Source organism: Balaenoptera borealis (assembly GCF_965194805.1).
Source record: "Balaenoptera borealis genome assembly, chromosome: 8".
Lineage (NCBI taxonomy): Eukaryota > Metazoa > Chordata > Mammalia > Artiodactyla > Balaenopteridae > Balaenoptera > Balaenoptera borealis.
The window spans coordinates 32,100,756-32,121,038 of record NC_138865.1 but is presented as its reverse complement, the minus strand read 5'-3'; the positions used below and the strand labels follow the sequence as shown (position 1 = coordinate 32,121,038).

Here is a 20,283-nt window from a genome sequence, read left to right as displayed (position 1 = left end):
AATAAAATATTAGCAAACTGAATCCAACAATACATTAAAGGGTTCACACACCATGATCAAGTGGGATTTATTCCAGGGATGCAAGGATTTTTCAATATCCACAAATCAATCAATGTGATACACCATATTAACAAATTGAAGATGAAAAAACATATGGTCCTCTCAATTAATGCAGAAAAAGCTTTTGACAAAATTCAACATCCATTTATGATAAAAGCTCTCCAGAAAGTGAACTTAGAGGGAACATACCTCAACATAATAAAGGCCATATATGACAAACCCACAGCTAACGTCATACTCAATGGTGAAAAGCTGAAGACATTTCCTCTAAGATCAGGAACAAGACAAAACCACCCACTCTCACCACTTTTATTTAACATAGTATTGGAAGTCATTCTGGTTTTGATTACATTTCTCTAAAGGTTAGTGATTTTGAGTATCTTTTCATGTACCTATTGGCCATGTGTATTTCTTCTTTGGAAAAATGTCTATTGAGGTCTTTGGCCCATTTTTTAATCAGATTGTTTGTTTTTTTAGTATTGTACAAGCTGTTTATATATTATGGATATTAACTGCTTATCAGTCATATCATTTGCAAATATTTTCTCCCATTCAGTATGTTATATTTTTGTTTTTTTTGTCATTTTGTTTTGTCGATGATTTCCTTTGCTGTGCAAATGCTTTTAAGTTTAATTAGGTCCAATTTGTTTATTTTTGCTTTTACTTCCGTTGCCTTAGGAGACATATGCAAAAAATTATTGCTACTATTTATGTCAAAGAGTGTTCTGCCTATGTTTTCTTCTAGGATTTTTATGGTCTCTAGTCTTATGTTTAATTATTTAATTTGTTTTGAATTTATTGTATATGGTGTGAGAAAAAGTTCTGATTTCATTCTTTTATATGTAGATGTCTAGTTTTACAAGCGCCACTTATTGAAGAGACTGTCTCTTCTCCATTAAATATTCTTGCCTCCTCTATCATTGATTAATTGACCACAAGTATGTGGATTTATTTCTGGGCTTCCTATTCTGTTCCATTGATCTCTGTGACTGTTTTTGTGCCAGTACCATGCTCTTTTGATTACTGTAGCTTTATAGCATATTCAGAGGTCAGGGAGTGTGATAACTCCAGCTGTGTTCTTCTTTCTCAAGATTGTTTTGGCTATTTAGAGGTCTGTTGTGTTTTCATACAAATTTTTAAATTATTTGTTCTAGTTTTGTGAAAAATTTCATTGTTACTTTGATAGGGATTGCATTGAATCTGTAGATTGCCTTGGATAGTATGGTCATTGTCACAATATTAATTTTTCCAATCCATGAACATGATATATCTTTCCATTTGTTTGTGTCATCTTCTATTTCTTTCATTAGTATCTCATAGTTTTCCAAGCACAGGTCTTTTACATACTTAGGTAGTTTTATTTCTAGGTACTTTTTTGTTTTTGATGTGATTGTAAATGGGATTGTTTCCTTAATTTCCCTTTCTGATATCAACAGATATCAACAGATTTCTGTATATTAATTTGGTATTCTGCAACTTTACTGAATTCATTGATGAGCTCTAGTAGTTTTTTCATGATGCCTTTAGGATTTTCTATGTATATTATCATGTTATCTGCAAACAGTGACAGGTTTACTTCTTCTTTTCCAATTTGGATTCCTTTTATTTCTTTCTTTTTTCTGATTGCTGTGGCTAGATCTTCTAATACTATGTTGAATCAAAGTGGCAAGAGTGGGCGTTTTTGTCTTGTTCCTGATCTTAGAGGAAAAGCTGTCAGGTTTTCACCATTGAGTATGACGTTAGCTGTGGGTTTGTCATATATGGCCTGTATTATGTTGAGGTGTGTTCCCTCTAAGTTCACTTTCTGAAGTTTTAATCATAAATGGATGCTGAATTTTGTCAAAAGCTTTTTCTGCATTAACTGAGATAACCATATGTTTTTTACTATTCAATTTTTTAATATGGTGCATCATATTGATTTATTTTCAGATATTGAACCATCCTTGTATCCCTGGGATAAATTCCACTTGGCCATGGTGTATTATCCTTTTAATGTATCATTGGATTTGGTTTGCTAAAATTTTATTAAGGATTTTTGCATCTATGTTCATCAGTGATATTGGCCTGTAATTTTCTTTTTTTGTGATATCCTTCTCCGGTTTTGTTATCAGGGTGATGCTGGCTTCCTAACATGAGTTTGGAAGCCTTTCTTCCACCTCAGGTTTTGGAATAGTTTGAGAAAAATAAGTGTTAACTCTTCTCTAAATGTTTGGTAGAATTTTCCTGTGAGCCATCTGTTCCTGGACTTTAGTTTGTGGGAGTTTTAAAATTACTGATTCAATTTCATTACTGGTAATTTGTCTGTTTATGTTTTCAAGGAGATTACACATTTCTAGGAATTTGTTTATTTCTTCTAGGTTGTTAATTTTATTGGACAAATACATATTTGTAGTAATTGCTTAAGATTCTTTTTATTTCTGTGGTGTTGGTTATAACTTCTTTTTCATTTCTAATTTTATTGATTTGTGCCCTCTCTTTCTTGATGAGTTTGAGTAAAGGTTTATCCATTTTGTTTATGTTTTCAAAGAACCGGTTCTAAGTTTCATTGTTTCATTTTCTGTTTCATTTTCTGTTTTATTAGTTTCATTTTCTGTTTCATTTTCTGTTTTATTAGTTTCATTGTTTCATTTTATTAGTTTTCTGTTTTATTAATTTCATTGTTTCATTTTCAGTTTCATTTTCTGTTTATGAGTTTCTATACCACTTATTTCTGCCTTGATCTTCTACTACATTTGGGTTTTGTTTGTTCTTCTTGTCCTGATTCCTTTAGGTGTAAGGTTAGGTTGTTTATTTGAGATTTTTCTTGTTTCCCAAGGTAAGCTTGTGTCATTCTAAACTTCCCTCTTAGAAGTGCTTTTGCTGTGTCCCATTGATTTTGGATCGTTGTGTTTTTGTTTTCATTTGTCTCCAGGTGTTTTTAAAACTTTCTTCTTTGATTTGTTCAGTGATCCATTGGTTGTTTAGTAGCATATCATTTAGCCTTCACATGTTTGCATTTTTTGCAGTTTTTTTCTTAGAGTTGATTTTTAGTGCCATAGCCTTATGGTGTGAAAAGACGCTTGATATGATTTCAATTTTCTTAAATGTACCAAGACTTGTTTTGTGGTCCAGCATGTGATCTACCCTGAAGAATGTTCCATGTGCACTTGAAAAGGATGTGTATCCTGATGCTTTGGGTTGGAATGTTCTGTATATATCCATTAAGTCTATCTAGTCTAATGTGTCATATAAGGCCTGGAGGCCTGGTTTTTCATACTGATTTTCTGTTTGGATGATCTGTTGATGTAAGTGAGGAGTTAATGTCCCCTAATATTATTGCATTACTGTCAATTTCTCCTTTTATATCTGTTAATACTTGCTTTAGTTAATTAGATTGTCTCATATTGGGTGCATATATCTTTACAATTGTTATTCTTTTTGGATTGCTCCCTTGATCGTTATGAAATGTCCTTTTTTGTCTCTTGTAACAATCTTTGATTTAAAGTCTATTTTGTCTGATATAAGTATTGCTAGCCCATCTTTCTTTAGGTTTCCATTGGCCTGGAATACTTTTTTACATCCTTTCATTTTCAGTCTGTGTGTCTTTAAATCTGAAGTGAGTTTCTTGTAGGTAGCATGTACGTGGGTATTGTTTTTATATCCATTCAGTTACTCTATATATTTTGATTAAAGCATTTAGTCCATTTATGTTTAAAGTAATTATTGATATGTATGCACTTATGGCCATTTTGTTAATTGTTTTGGGTTGTTTTGTGGTTCTTTTTTGTTTTTTTTCTTATTTTCTCTCTGCTCATGTTATCTGATGACTGTCTTTAGTGTTCTATTTTGATTCCTTTCCTTTTTCTGGGCATGTGTCAATTATAGATTTTTGTTTTATGGTTACCACAAGTTTTGTATATAGAACTCTATATGTATAAATGATTTTAAAAATTTGTTGATCTCTTAATTTCAAACACTTTTAAATTACTCTGCATTTTTACCCTCTTCTCACGATAACTGTTTTTGACATCATATTTTACATCTAATTTTTTGTGTATCCCTTAAGTTCTTGTTGTTGGTCTAGCCTTTCATAATTTCATGTTTCTAGTGTCGCCTTTTCTTTTTTGTTTAGAGAAATCCTTTAAACATTTCTTGTAAAGCTGGTTTAGTGGTGCTGAACTCTTAGGTTTTGCTTGTCTGTAAAACTTTTTTAATCTCTCCATCAAATCTGAATGAGAGTCTTGCTGGGTAGAGTATTCTTGGTTGTAGGTTTTTCCCTTCATCACTTTAAATATATCATGTCACTCCCCTTGAGGTCTGCAGAGTTTCTGCTGAAGTCAGCTGATAGCTTTATGAATGTTTCCTTGTATGTAACTCGTTGCTTTTCCCTTGCTGCTTTTAATATTCTCTCTTTATCTTAATTTTTTTGCCATTTTAGTTACAATTTGTCTTGGTGTGGTCCTCTTTGGGTTGATCCTGTTTGGGACTCTGATTCCTGGACTTGAAAGTCTGTTTCCTTTCCCAGGTTAGAGAAGTTTTCAGCAGTTATGTCTTCAAATACATTCTCTGCCCCTTTCTCTCTCCTCCATCTGGGACCTCTATAATATGAATGCTGGTACATTTGATGTTGTTCTAGAGGTCTCTTAGACCATCTAATTTTTTTTTGCTCCTTTTTCGTTTCTCTGTTCAGCATCAGTGATTTCCACTACTCTGTCTTCCAGCTCACTGATCCATTCCTCTGTATCATTTATTCTACTGCTGATTCCTTCTAGTGTATTTATCATTTTAGTTACTGTATTCTTCATCTCTCTTTGATTGTTCTTTATGTTTTCTCTTTGTTAACAATGTCTATTTCTTCTCACTCTGTTCATCCCTTTTTCTCTTCTCTTCTTCGATCATCTTTACGATTGTTATCTTGAACTCTTTCTTGGGTAGATTACTTTTCTCCACTTGGTTTTTCTTCTGGGTTTTTAATCTTGTGCCTTCATTTGGAATATGTTCCTCTGTCACCTCATTTTGCCTAACTTCCTGTTTTTATTTCTGTTTATCTGTTAAGTTGGTTACATTTCCCAACTTTGGAGAAGTGGCCTTTTGTAGGAGACATCCTATGCATCCCAGCGGTGTGCTCCCCTCTGGTCACCAAAGCTATATGCTCTAGGGCTACTGCCTATGTGGGCTGCATAGGTCCTTCTGTTGTGTTGGGCTGACTACTAATGGGCAGTCTAGTAGGCTTGGCTGGCCCCCGGTATGGTTGGTTGCCAAGCCCTACCTTGTGTGGAGGCTGCCAGCTTCTGGTTGGCAGGGCCAGGTCATGAGGCAGCTAGTTGCTGAACCCTGGGGGATTCTAGGGCTAGTGCTGGCTTCCTGGCGGGTGGAGTCAGTGTCCAGGTGATCCTGAGCCTGTGCTTACCCTCTGATGGATGAAGCCAGGTCCTAGGGTTAATGCTGGGACATGGAGTTTGGCTGCAGGGCCCAGGGTTCCCAGAGCTGGTGTTGGACTGCTGGTGGGTTGAGCTGGTTCCTGACACAGCTGATTTCAGGGTTTGGGGTGTCCTGAAGCTTGTGGTGGCTGGAAGCTGGATGCAGCTGGGGCCCAGCCAGTCTGAGGGCCGGTGCAGGCCTGCTGGTATGTGAGCTGGGTCCATAGGCTGCAGGAGTACAGTTGCCGTGGGGTCAGTGTCCACCTGCTGGTGGGTGAGGTTGGTTCCATAGCTAAAGCAGGCTTGCTGACGGCCAGGGCTGTAGATTCTCTGGCTGCTGCCTGCATTCTGGTGCACACAGCTCGGTCCCAGGGTCTCTGACTGCAGGGCATTGGGGGTCCTAGGTTTAGTGTCTGTGCACTTGTGTGGGAAGCCAGGTTCTGGGCCCTCTGGAGGGCAGGTCCATGTCCAGGGGTAGCTATGGGCTATGGGGTTCTTAAAGCAGCCTGTCTGCTGGTGGGTGGGGCTGTGTCCTGCCCAGTTAATACTTTGCCTGAGGCATCCCAGTGCTGGTGCCTACAGGCTGTTAGATGGGCAGGGGGTGGAGTTGGAGGTTGGTTCTTGAGGCTAATAAGCTAGAGGGAGTATTCCATAATGGTGCTTATCAGTACTGGTGTCCATGTAGTAGAATGAGCTCTCAAAAGTAGTTTCTGTCAATGTCTGTATTCCCAGGGTGAGTTCCACTTGCCTCCTGCCTCTCTAGGAGACTCTCCAAGATCAGCAGGTAGGTCTGACCCAGGCTCCTTTCAAATTACTGCTTCTGCCTTGGATCTTGTAGCATGTGATTTTGTGTGTGCCCTTTAGTAATGGAGTCTCTATTTCCCACAGCCCTCTGGGTCTCCCAAAGTTAAGTCCTGCTGGCCTTCAAAGCCAAATGTTCTGGGACCCCCGGGTGGAGGAGTCTGATGTGGGGCTCAGACCACTCACTCTTTGGAGATAACCTCTTCAATTATAATTATTCTCCAGTTTGTGGGTCACCCACCCACGGGTATGGGTCTTGACTATACCACCACTTAACCCCTTCTACCCACCTAGTTGTGGTTCCTTCTTCATATCTTTCTTTGTAGAAGCTCTTTTCTGGTAGGTTCTGGTCTTTTTGATAGGTGTTCTGTAAATAATTTAAATTTTGGTGTGCCTGTGAGAGTGGGTGAACTCAGAGTCTTTATACTCTACCATCATGGCTGATCCTTTTCAGATTGTTCTTTTTGTGTGTGATGTAGTCTTGGTAGGTTTTGTTTTTCTAGGGATTTGTCCATTTTATGTGTGTTATCCAATTGGTTCACATAAAATTGTTCATAGTTCTCTCTTGTAATCCTTTTTATTTCTGTAGATTTAGGAGTATTGTCCCCACTTTCACTTGTGATTTTAGCAATCTGAGTCTTCTATTTTTTAGTCCATCTAGCTAAAGATTTGTCAATTTTGTTGACGTTTTGCAAAGAATCAACTTTTGGTTTCATTGATTATCTCCATTTTTCTATTCTCTATTTCATTTACCTATGCTCTAATCTTTAGTATTTCCTTCCTTCTGCTAGGTTTGGATTTAGTTCATTCTTTTTATAGTTCCTTAAAGTTGTAAAGTTAGATTGTTGATTCAAGAAATTTCTTTTTTAATTTAACAAATTTCCCTCTTACCACCACTTTTGCTGCATCCATAGGTTTTGGTATGTTGTGTTTTGTTTTCATTTATCTCTAAGTATTTTCTAATTTCCTTGTGATTTCTTCTTTGATTCACTGATTACTTAAAAGTGTATTATTTAATGTCCACAGTTTTGTGAATTTTCCAGTGTTCTTTATGTTATTGATTTCTAACTTCATTCCATTGTGGTCAGAGAAGATATTTTGTACGATACTTATCTTTTTAAAATCTTGAGAATTGATTTGTTGCCTGTCATATGGTCTACCCTGGCATATGTCCTATGTGCACTTGAGAAAAACGTGTGTGCAGTTGTTGTTGGAAGGAGTGTTCTGTATATGTCTATTAGATATAAATGGTTTATTGTGTTAAGTTCTCTATTTCCTTACTTGTCTTCTGTCTGGCTGTTCTATCCTTTATTTAAGAGCAGGATTAATATCGCCAACTATTACGGCAGAATTGTCTGTTTCTCCCTTCTATTCAGTCAGTTTTTGCTTCATGTATTTCAATGGTCTGTCATTAGGTGCATAATTGTTTATAATTGTTACATCTTGCTGCATTGGGCCTTTATTAATATATAGTAGCCTTCATTATTTCTTGTAAACTTTTTTGATTACAGTATATTTAGTTTAATATAAGTATAGCCACTCCTGCATTCTTTTAGTTACTGTTTGCATGGACTATCATTTTCCATCCTTTTATTTTCAAACTGTTTGTGTTTTTGGATATCAAGTGAGTCTTTTGTAGACAGCATATAGGTGGGTAATGTATTTTTATCTCTTCTGCCAATCTCTATCTTTTGATTGGAGAATTTAATCCATTTACCTTTAAAGTAATTACTGGTAAGCAGGGACTTACTTCTGTAATTGTACTAATGTTTTCTATATGCCCTACAGCTTTTTCATTCCTCATTGACTACATTCCTGACTTCTTTTGCGTTTAGTTGGGTTTTCTCACAGTGAGATGTTTAAATTCCTTGTAAATTTTCTTTTGTTTATAATCTGTAGGTATTTTCTTTGTGGTTGCCATGGGGATTACATTTAATCATAAAGTTATAACATGCAAATTTGAATTTATAGCAGCTGAACTTCAATAACATATAAAAACTCTGCTCCTTTACAACTCCATTCCCATCCCTTTTGGTTGTAGATATCACAAAATTACATCTTTATACATTGTGTGCTCCCAAACAAATGATTTAAATGCATTAGTCTCCTGAGTTATATAGAAAATAAGGTACAGTAATAATAGCTTTTATGTTAACTTTTTTTAAACATATTAATTTTTGTTTTTTGGGGTTTTTTTTAGCAAACAAAAAATACAGTTATAGACCATTGTTAAAAAACTACTGGCTCTTGGGACCTCCCTGGCAGTCCAGTGGTTAATACTCTATGCTTCCACTGCAGGGGCCATAGGTTCAAACCCTGGTCAGGGAACTAAGATCCCACATACTGCGTGACACAGCCAAGAAATTTTTAAAAAGTATACTACTGGCTCTTATAATTGCCCATGTATTTACCTTTATAGATATCTTTATTTCTGTATATGGTTTCAAATTATTGTCCAATGTCCTTTTGTTTCACCTTGCAGACTCCCTTGAGCATTTTTTTCAGGCAGATCTAATGGTCACAGACTCACTCAGCTTTTGTTTATCTGGGAAAATCTTGATTTATCCCTCACTATTCAAAGACAGTTTTGCCTAAATTGGATTCTGCCTGAATTTAGGATTCTGAATTGACAGGTTTTTTTTTTTTCTTTTAGCACTTTAAATACAAGCCCACTGTCTTCTGGACTCCAAAGTTTCTGATGAGAAATTTGCCACTAATCTTGTTGAGGATCCCTAGTATGTGATCCCTAGTATTCACTTCTCTCTTGCTCCCCTCATGATTTGCTCTTTGTGTTTGTCTTCCAAATATTTGATTATAATGTGTCTTGATGGGGGTCTTATTTTATTTCATTGTGGGTCTCTTGGAGTTCATTGAATTTCTTGACTGTTTATATTCATGACTTTCATCAAATTAGGAAGTTTTCAGCCACTATTTCTTCACATATTCTCTCTGCCCCTTTTTCTCTCTTCTCCTTCTGGGGCTTGCATGATGTGTATGTTGGTCTTTCTGTTGGTGTCCCATAGTTCTCTTAGGGTTCTCTTAGGGTCTCCTAGGGTATTCCTAGGGTCTGTTTGCTTTTTAAAATCTTTTTTCTTTCTGTTCCTCAACCTCAATAATTTCCATTGTCTTATATTCAATTTCACTGATTTTTTCTTCTGCCTACTCAAATCTGCCTTTGAATCCCTCTAGTGAATTTTTCATCTAATTTATTGTACTTTTCAGCTCCAGAATTTAGTGTTTGGTCTCTTTTTAGGTTTCATTTCTCTATATTTATGTTTCCATTTTGTTAACACGTTATTTTCTTGACTTTCCCCATGTCTTCCTTTAGTTCTTTGAACACCTTTAAGACAGTTTTTTAAAAGTCTTAGTCTAGTAGGTCTGCCATCAGGTCATTTTCAGGGACAGTTTCTGTTAACGTATTTTTTCCTTTGAATTAGCCATACTTTCCTGTCTCTTTGTATGCTCTTTGATTTTTTATTGAATACTGGCTATTTGAATCTAATGAGGTTGTAACTCAGAATATCAGATTCTCTCCCTCCCCCATGGTTTGCTTTTTTTGTTATTGTCTTGTTTGTTTATTTTATTGTTATAGACTGTCTCTGTGGCAAGGATCAGCCTGAGGTGTAAACTTTAGTTCTTCTCAGGTCTTTTCTTAGTCTGCAACTTTTCCTGGGCATTTCTAGTTTTCCCCATATTTGAAGTTGTTTTTGAGTGTCTTAATGTCTCCTAAAAGGGGAAAAGTAGAAAAATGAAGAGGGAGAAAGAAAAGGTACTGGCCCTTTATATCCCATGGAAGTTACTTTAGCTGGAGGGGGAGGGGTTTGTAACAGTTACGGTAGGTACAACAAAAATGGCCACTGACTTCTTTGACTGCACCTCTGTGATCAGAAGCAGCAATCAGAAATCAGAGCACAGGTCCCTAATATTTGGAGCATAGGATCCTTTTTTCCCACCCTGACTCCCACAAGCTGTGTACAAGCTGCTTCAGGAGATGTGCACAGTTGCCTGCCATGTGGCTGGGGGTGGGGGATGGATAATTGCTACTATGCTAAGAGCTGAAATTGACTGAAGTTAAGCACAATTTCCCATCCAAGCCTTCCCAGAATTCTTCATCACCAGATCTTGATAAAGTTTATTCCTGGGTCCACCTTCATAATTCTCCATTAGTACTTCTGGGGTGGGGCCTTAAAATGTGCACTTCTTTTTAGCTCTTTGCTGATGCTTATGTTGCTGTGATTTGCCCAAACTTTGAGAGGCACTGTTCTAGAACACTTCATTCTCTCTTTGGCAGTATCTAATCTGAAGTGAAACTCATTTAATGAGTTTGTAATTTAAGTTATATTTTTCAAGCCTGGGAATTCTGCTGGATTCTCTGCCCTAGATTATAATCTTACTTTTTTTTTTTACTTTTTCATGTAAATTTTATTTTATTGATTTTTTTAAACTTTTTATTTTATATAGGAGTATAGCCAATTAACAATGTTGTGATAGTTTCAGATGCACAGCAAAGCGACTCAGCCATACATATACATGTATCCATTCTCCTCCAAAAATCCCCTCCCATCCAGGCTGCTACATAACATTGAGCAGAGTTCCCTGTGCTATACAGTATGTCCCTGTTGGTTATCTGTTTTAAATATAGCAGTGTGTACATGTCAATCCCAAACTACTTAATTATCCCTTTCCCCCACCCTTCCACCCTGGTAACCATAAGTTCGTTCTCTAAGTTAGTGAGTCTGTTTCTGTTTTGTAAGTAAGTTCATCTGTATCGTTTCTTTTTAGATTCCGCATATAAGGGATATCATACGATATTTCTCGTTCTCTATCTGACTTACTTCACTCAATATGACAATCTCTAGGTCCTTCCATGTTGCTGCAAATGACATTATTTCATTCTTTTTAATGACTGAGTAATATTCCATTGTATATATATCCAGAGAAAAATATGGTCCAAAAGGATATGTGCACCCAAATGTTCACTGAAGCACTGTTTACAATAGCCAAGACATGGAATCAACCTAAATGTCCATAGACAGAGGAATGGGTAAAAGAAGATGTGGTACATATATACAATGGAATATTACAATCTTACATTTTAATTATTCAAATAATATTAAGGACATTTACTTTATATACATGCATAGTTATTTCATTATCTGTATCTCTGATTTTGTTTCAAAGGTCTTTTTGTTTGTTTTGGGTTATTTGGATATTGTCTTTTCTTATATCTGGTTATTTTTGTTTGAATACTAGAAATTGGTTTTGGAAAGTTGAATAGGGAATTTGGATTTATAGTTGATTCTGGAAGGATACTCAGGCACTAGTAACCTCCAATCTTCTTAGTCCAATAAGAGATTGAGATGATTAAAAGCTGGGTTTTAATCTCTGTGTAAGCTGGGTTGTTTTCCACTTATCCTAACCCATGGTGTATAGCCATTCCATGGTTTACAAGGGCCTTCTCCTTTGTGAGGATTTTCACATCAGTTTTTATATGTTAGTTCCATTAATATATCAGTTCCTCAGGTTTCTCCTCAGGTTTTTTTGCTGCCATTTATAGAATTGGTAAATTCTTTTTTTTCTACAGGTAAAAAAAAAAGTTAGGCTCTTGGAATATACCTCTAGAACATTCTTCTCCTTCACAACAGATTTTAAAATATTCTGAAAAAAAAATATTCTGTATCATTTTTTAGTCATTTTCAGTGTGTTTATTGTTTAAAATTACCTGTTACTTCACCATTCTTAGAAGTTGAACCCTTGGCCTCTGTGTTCACTTTTGAAAATCGTCTCTTTGGCTGAATAACTGCATTAAATTTTTCATATAACATAAACCTTCAGTCTTTTCCCTATTTCAAGGTCTGTGATTTTGAGCTGAGGCCGGGAAATTATTTTATAAACTCCCCAGTTGAATTAAATGCATAGCCAGTGTTTAAAACCCCTAACATATCCATTCTTTTTTTTTTTCCTTAGAAAATTATAGTGGTTTATTAGAAAAAGTAATCTCCAGTTAAGGAGTATTATAAAAAAACAGATATAATTCAAATGAGAAAAGGATCAATACAGGGAATTCTCTGGTGGAGCAGTGGTTAAGAATCCACCTGCCAGTGCAGGGGACATGGGATTGAGCCCTGGTCTGGGAAGATCCCACATGCCGTGCAGCAACTATGCCTGTGTGCTGCAATTACTGAGCCTGCGCTCTAGAGCCCACGGGCCACAACTGCTGAGCCTGTGTGCCAAAACAACTGAAGCCCACGTGCCTAGAGCCAGTGCTCCGCAATAAGAGAAGCCACCACAATGAGAAGCCTGTGCCCCACAACAAAGAGTAGCCCCCACTCACCACAACTAGAGAAGGCCCACACACATCAACGAAGACCCAACACAGCCAAAAATTTAAAAAAATAATAATAATAAATTTATTTTAAAAAAACCTTATTAAACAAAAAAGGATCAATTCATCAGGAAGACATAATTCCAAATATAGCATATCCATTCTTTTTTTTTTTAAACTTTTTATTGGAGTATAATTACTTTACAGTGTTTTGTTAATTTCTGCTGTGTAACAAAGTGAATCAGCTATATGCATACGCATATCCCCATGTCCCTTCCCTCTTACGACTCCCTCCCACCCTCCTTATCCCACTACTCTAGGTGGTCGCAAAGAACCAAGCTGATCTCCCTGTGCCATGCAGCTGCTTCCCACTAGCTATCTATTTTACATTTGGTAGTATATATATGTCAATGCTACTCTCTAACTTTGTCCCAGCTTACCCTTCCCCCTCCCCATGTCCTCAAGTCCATTTTCTATGTCTGTGTCTTTATTCCGGTCCTGCCCCTAGGTTCATCAGAACCATATTTTTTTTTTTAGATTCCATATATATGTGTTACCATACAGTATTTGTTTTTCTTTTTCAGACTTACTCCACTCTGTATGACAGACTCTAGGTCCATCCACCTCACTATAACTCAATTTCGTTTCTTTTTATGGCTGAGCAATATTCCATTGTGTATATGTGTCACATCTTCTTTATCCATTCATCTGTCGATGGACACTTAGGTTGCTTCCATGTCCTGGCTATTGTAAATAGTGCTGCAGTGAACATTGTGGTACATGACTCTTTTTGAATTATGGTTTTCACACGGTATATGCCCAGTAGTGGGATTGCTGGGTCATATGGTAGTTCTATTTTTAGTTTTTTTTTTTTTAAAGGATATAAGGGTACATTTTTGTTTTAATTTTTTTTTAATTTTTAAAAAATTTTATTTTTTATTTATTATTTTTTTTGGCTGTGTTGGGTCTTCGTTTCTGTGCAAGGGCTTTCTCTAGTTGCGGCAAGCAGGGGCCACTCTTCATCGCGATGCACGGGCCTCTCACTGTCGTGGCCTCTCTTGTTGAGGAGCACAGGCTCCAGACGCGCAGGCTCAGTAGTTGTGGCTCACGGGCCTAGTTGCTCCGCGGCATGTGGGATCTTCCCAGACCAGGGCTCGAACCCGTGTCCCCTGCATTGGCAGGCAGATTCTCGACCACTGCGCCACCAGGGAAGCCCCTATTTTTAGTTTTTAAAGAAACGTCCATACTGTTCTCTATAGTGGCTGCACCAATTTACATTCCCACCAACAGTGCAAAAGGGTTCCCTTTCCTCCACACCCTCTCCATCATTTATTGTTTGTAGATATTTTGATGATGGCCATTCTAACCTGTGTGAGGTGATACCTCATTGTAGTTTTGATTTGCATTTCTCTAATGATTAGTGATGTTGAGCATCTTTTCATGTGTTTGTTGCCAATCTGTATATCTTCTTTGGAGAAATGTCTATTCAGGTGCTCACCCCATTTTTACATTGGGTTGTTTGTTTTTTTTGATATTGAGCTGCATGAGCTGCTTGTATATTTTGGAGATTAATCCTTTGTCAGTTGCTTCATTTGCAAGTATCTTGTCCCATTCCGAGGGTTGCCTTTTCGTCTTATTTATGCTTTCCTTTGCTGTGCAAAAGCTTTTAAGTTTCATTAGGTCTCATTTGTTTATTTCTGTTTTCATTTCCATTTCTTTTGCTGTGATATATGTCATAGAGTGTTCTGCCTATGTTTTCCTCTAAGAGTTTGATGGTGTCTGGCCTTACATTTAGGTCTTTAATCCATCTTGAGTTTATTTTTGTGTATGGTGTTAGGAAGTGTTCCAATTTCATTCTTTTACATCTAGCTGTCCAGTTTTCCCAGCAACACTTATTAAAGAGGCTGTCTTTTCTCCATTGTATAATCTTGCCTCCTTTATCAAAGATAAGGTGACCGTATGTGCGTGGGTTTATCTCTGGGCTTTCTATCCTGTTCCATTGATCTTTATTTCTGTTTCTGTGCCAGTTGCATACTGTCTTGATTACTGTAGCTTTGTAGTATAGTCTGAGGTCTGGGAGCCTGATTCCTCCAGCTCCGTTTTTCTTTCTGAAGATTGTTTTGGCTCTTTGGGGTCTTTTCTGTTTCCATAGAAATTGTGGAATTTTTTGTTCTAGTTCTGTGAAAAATGCCATTGGTTGTTTAATAGGGACTGCATTGAACCTGTAGATTGCTTGGGGTAGTAGAGTCATTTTCACAATGTTGATTCTTCCAATCCAAGAACATGGTATATCTCTCCATCTGTTTGTATCATCTTTAATTTCTTTCATCGGTGTCTTATAGTTTTCTGCGTACAGGTCTTTTGTCTCCTTAGGTAGGTTTATTCCTAGGTATTTTATTCTTTTTGTTACAATGGTAAATGGGAGTGTTTCCTTAATTTCTCTTTCAGATTTTTCATTATTAGTGTATAGGAATGCAGAAAATTTCTGTGCATTAATTTTGTATCCTGTTACTTTACCAAATTCATTGATTAGCTCTGGTAGTTTTCTGGTGGCATCTTTAGGATTCTCTATGTATAGTATCATGTTATCCGCAAACAGTGACAGTTTTACTTCTTTTTCCGATTTGGATTCCTTTTATTTCTTTTTCTTCTCTCATTGCTGTCGCTTAAAGTTCCAAAACTATGTTGAATAATAGTGGTGAGAGTGGGCAACCTTGCCTTGTTCCTGATCTTAGAGGAAATGGTTTCAGTTTTTCACCATTGATAATGATGTTGGCTTTGGGTTTGTCATATATGTCCTTTATTATGTTGAGGTAGGTTCCCTTTATGCTTATTTTTTGGAGGGTTTTTATCATAAATGGGTGTTGAATTTTGTTAAAAGCTTTTTCTGCATCTAGTGAGATTATCATATGGTTTTTATCCTTCAGTTTTGCCAATATGGTGTATCACATTGATTGATTTGCATATATTGAAGAATCCTTGCATTCCTGGGATAAACCCCACTTGATCATGGTGTATGTTCCTTTTAATGTGCTATTGGATTCTGTTTGCTGGTAGTTTGTTGAGGATTTTTGCATCTATGTTCATCAGAGATATTGGCCTGTAGTTTTCTTTCTTTGTGACATCTTTGTCTGGTTTTGGTATCAGGGTGATAGTGGCCTCGTAGAATGAGTTTGGGAGTGTTCCTCCCTCTGCTATATTTTGGAAGAGTTTGAGAAGGATAGGTGTTAGCTCTTCTGTAAATGTTTGATAGAATTTACCTGTGAAGCCGTCTGGTCCTGGGCTTTTGTTTGTTGGAAGATTTTTAATCACAGTCTCAATTTCAGTGCTTGTGATTGGTCTGTTTATATTTTCTATTTCTTCCTGGTTCAGTCTTGGAAGGATGTGCTTTTCTAAGAATTTGTCCATTTCTTCCAGCATGTCCATTTTATTGGCATATAGTTGCTTGTAGTAATCTCTCATGATCCTTTGTGTTTCTGTAGTGTCAGTTGTTACTTCTCCTTTTTCATTTCTAATTCTATTGATTTGAGTCTTCTCCCTTTTTTTTCGTGATGAGTCTGGCTAATGGTTTATCAACTTTGTTTATCTTCTCAAAGAACCAGCTTTTAGTTTTATTGATCTTTGCTATCGTTTCCTTCATTTCTTTTTCATTTATTTCTGATTTGATCTCTATGATTTCTTTCCTTCTGCTAACTTTGGGGTTTTTTTGTTCTTCTTTCTCTAATTGCTTTAGTTGTAAGGTTTCATTGTTTATTTGAGATGTTTCTTGTTTCTTGAGGTAGGATTGTATTGCTATAAACTTCCCTCTTAGATCGGCTTTTGCTGCATCCCATAGGTTTTGGCCCGTCGTGTTTTCATTGTCATTTGTTTCTAGGTATTTTTTGATTTCCTCTTTGATTTCTTCAGTGATCTCTTGGTTATTAAGTAGTGTATTGTTTAGCTTCCTTGTGTTTGTATTTTTTTATAATTTTTTTCCTGTAATTGGTGTCTAGTCTCATGGCATTGTGATTAGAAAAGATACTTGATAAGATTTCAATTTTCTCAAATTTACCAAGGCTTGATATGTCACCCAAATATGGTCTATCCTGGAGAATTTTCCATGAGCACTTGAGAAGTGTATTTGCTTGGTTTTGGATGGAATGCCCTATAAATATCTATTAAGTCCATCTTGTTTAATGTATCCTTTAAAGCTTGTATTTCCTTATTTATTTTAATTTTGGATGACCTGTCCTTTTGTGAAAGTGGGGTGTTAAAGTTCCCTACTATGATTGTGTTCCTGATGTTTTCCACTTTTATGGCTGTTACCATTTGCCTTATGTATTGAGGTGCTCCTATATTGGGTGCATAAATATTTACAATTGTTATATCTTCTTCTTGGATTGATCCATTGATCATTATGTAGTGTCCTTCTTTGTCTCATGTAATAGTCTTTATTTTAAAGTCTATTTTGTGTGATATGAGAATTGCTACTCTAGCTTGCTTTTTTAAAAAATATTATATTTTTAAATTAATTAATTTATTTTCCTATTTTTGGCTGAGTTGGGTCTCTGTTGCTGTGCGTGGGCTTTCTCTAGTTGTGGCGAGCGGGGGCTACTCTTCATTGCAGTGCTCGGACTTCTCATTGCGGTGGCTTCTCTTGTTGTAGAGCACAGGCTCTAGGCACGTGGGCTTCAGTAGATGTGGCTCACGGGCTCTAGCGTGCAGGCTAAGTAGTTGTGGCACACAGCCTTAGTTGCTCCGTGGCATGTGAGATCTTCCCGGCCCAGGGCTTGAACCTGTTTTCCCTGCATTGCCAGGTGGATTCTTAGCCACTGTGCCACCAGGGAAGCCCTAAATATTTTAAATGTTACAATGTCAAATATTCTTTTTTTAAAAAATTAGTTTATTTATTTTTGGCTGCTTTAGGTCTTCCTTGCTGTGCAGAGGCTTTTTCTATTTGCAGCGAGCATGGGCTACTCTTCCTTGTGGTGCACAGGCTTCTCATTGCAGTGGCTTCTCTTGTTGCGGAGCACGGCCTCTAGGTGTGTGGGCTTCAGTAGTTGTAGCACGTGAGCTCAGTAGTTGTGACTCATGGGCTCTAGAGTGCAGGCTCAGTAGTTGTGGCGCACAGGCTTAGTTGCTCTGTGGCATGTGGGATCTTCCCGGCCTAGGGATCGAATCTGTGTCCCCTGCGTTGGCAGGTGGATTCTTAACCGCTGACCCACCAGGGAAGCCCCCAGCTTTCTTATGATTTCCATTTGCATGGAATATCTTTTTCCATCCCCTCACTTTCAGTCTGTATGTGTTCCTAGGTCTGAAGTGGGTCTCTTGTAGACAGCATATGTACAGGTCTTGTTTTTGTATCCATTCAGCCAGTCTGTGTCTTTTGGTTGGAGCATTGAATCCATTTACATTTGAAGTAATTATCGATATGTATGTTCCTATGACCATTTTCTTAATTGTTTCGGGGTTTTTTTTGTAGGTCTTTTCCTTCTCTTGTGTTTTTCTTGCCTAGAGAAGTTCCTTTAGCATTTGTTGTAAAGCTGGTTTGGTGATGCTGAATTCTCTTAACTTTTGCTTATCTGTAAAGGTTTTAATTTCTCTATCGAATTGAAATGAGATCCTCACTAGGTAGAGTAATCTTGGTTGTAGGTTTTTCCCTTTCATCACTTTAAATATGTCCTGCCACTCCCTTCTGGCTTGCAGAGTTTTTGCTGGAAGATCAGCTGTTAACTTTATGGGGATTCCCTTGTATGTTATTTGTTGCTTTTCCCTTGCTGCTTTTCATATTTCTTCTTTGAAAATAATTTTTGATAATTTGACTAATATGTGTCTTGGTGGGTTTCTCTTTGGGTTTATCCTGTATGGTACTCTCTGTGCTTCCTGGACTTGATTGACTATTTCCTTTCCCATGTTAGGGAAGTTTTCTATAACTATAATCTCTTCAAATATTTTCTCAGACCCTTTCTTTTTCTCTTCTTCTTCTGGGACCCCTATCATTCGAATGTTGGTGCGTTTATTGTTGTCCCAGAGGTCTCTGAGACTCTCCTCAATTCTTTTCATTCTGTTTTCTTTATTCTGCTCCCTGGCAGTTATTTCCACCATTTTATCTTCCAGCTCACTTATCCATTCTTCTGCCTCAGTTATTCTGTTATTGATTCCTACTAGAGTATTTTTAACTTCAGTGATTGTGTTGGTCATCACTATTTGTTTGCTCTTTAGTTCTTCTAGATCCTTGTTAAATGTTTCTTTTATTTTCTCCATTCTTTTTCCGAGATTTTGGATCATGTTTACTGTCATTACTCTGAATTCTTTTTCAGGTAGGTTGCCTACTTCATCTTCACTTATTTGGTCTTGTAAGTTTTTACCTTGCTCCTTTGTCTGTAACAAATTTTTTTGTCATTTCTTTTTTTTTGGGGGGGGGTGATGCTGTATTCCTGTCTTACTGGTTGTTTGGCCTGAGCTGTCCAGCACTAGAGTTTACAGACAGTTGGATAGAGCTGGGTCTTGGTCCTGAGATGAGGACCTCTGGGAGGCCTCACCCCAATTGATATTCTCTGGGGTCTGAGGTTCTCTGTTAGTCCAGCAGTTTGGACTCAGAGCTCCCACCTCAGGAGCTTGAGCCTCACCTCCAGCCTGGAAATCAAGATTCTGCAAGCTTCATGGTGAGGGAAAAAAAAAAGAAGAAAAAAAGAAAAAAAAGAGCAGTACAATATCAAAGAATAAAAAACAAAATAAAATTAGAAAGATAAAAAATATATTAGGAAAAATAAAACTACATTTGAAACAACTGCAACAAGGTAAAATAAAACCACAACAGAAAAAAGAAAAAAAAAGGGGGGGGGGCGTGGCAAGCCAAAAGGAGAGAACACTAACAAAGTATAAAGAATAAAATAAAATTACAAAAATAAAAGATGTATTAGGAAAAATAAAAATATAAAAGAATCAACAATGAATCAACAAGGTAAAATAGGACCCCAATCTAAAAGAGGGGGGAAAAAAAAAAGCCTTGGCTATGGGGGCGGAGTTTAAGCAGGGGTGGAAGTTAGGCAGGGGTGTGGTTTTTGGTGGGGCAGGACCTAGGCAGGTGGGGGGGTTATGTTTGAGCATTGGATGGGGCCTAGGTGGGGCGACCTTCAAGCATGGGGCCGGGCCTCTGCTTAGGACCTGCACAGAAGGTGAGAGGGCCTCTGGAGTGTGGTGTTCCGGAGTTTGGAGGTAGGTCCTTGAGTGAGAGTGTGTGTGTGGGGTTTAGGCCCAGCTCGTTGGAGGGGTTCTCCAAGTGTAGAAGTAGGGCCCTGGGTGGGGATGTAGGGGTGGGGCTTGTGCTCTGCGTGGCAGGAGGGAGGCTCTGAGGGTATAGCATTAGGCCTGGGAACCCAACAGGGTTCCTGGTGCCTAAGTGGACAGGGAAAGCACTGGCTGCATTCCCTTCCGTTCCTTTGTGCCCCTCCCCTACGGTCTCCCCTGTCACCGCTGGACCCCTAACTGTAGGTGGGTCCCGCTGGGTGTAGAAACTACAGCCACCACTCAGAGTGCCAGTCCTGGAGCTCCAGCCTTTACTTTTTCTCCCCCTTCCCTCCCTCCCACTCCCTCAGGGCCTGCGTGGCTGGAGGGGGTCTAGGTGGGCAGAGGATCAGGCCCAGGATGCCAACAGGTTCCTGGGGGTCCAAGTGGGCAGGGGAAACCTGGCCATACTCCCTTTTGATCCTCTGCCCT

General features: G+C 37.8%; 1 long non-coding RNA gene across 1 annotated transcript in view; it reads left to right on the top strand.

The window, feature by feature from the left end:
- LOC309632882 overlaps positions 1 to 20,283 on the top strand; it is a 57,576-nt gene that overhangs the window by 18,078 nt on the left and 19,215 nt on the right. The gene's annotated exons all lie outside the window — the stretch shown is intronic.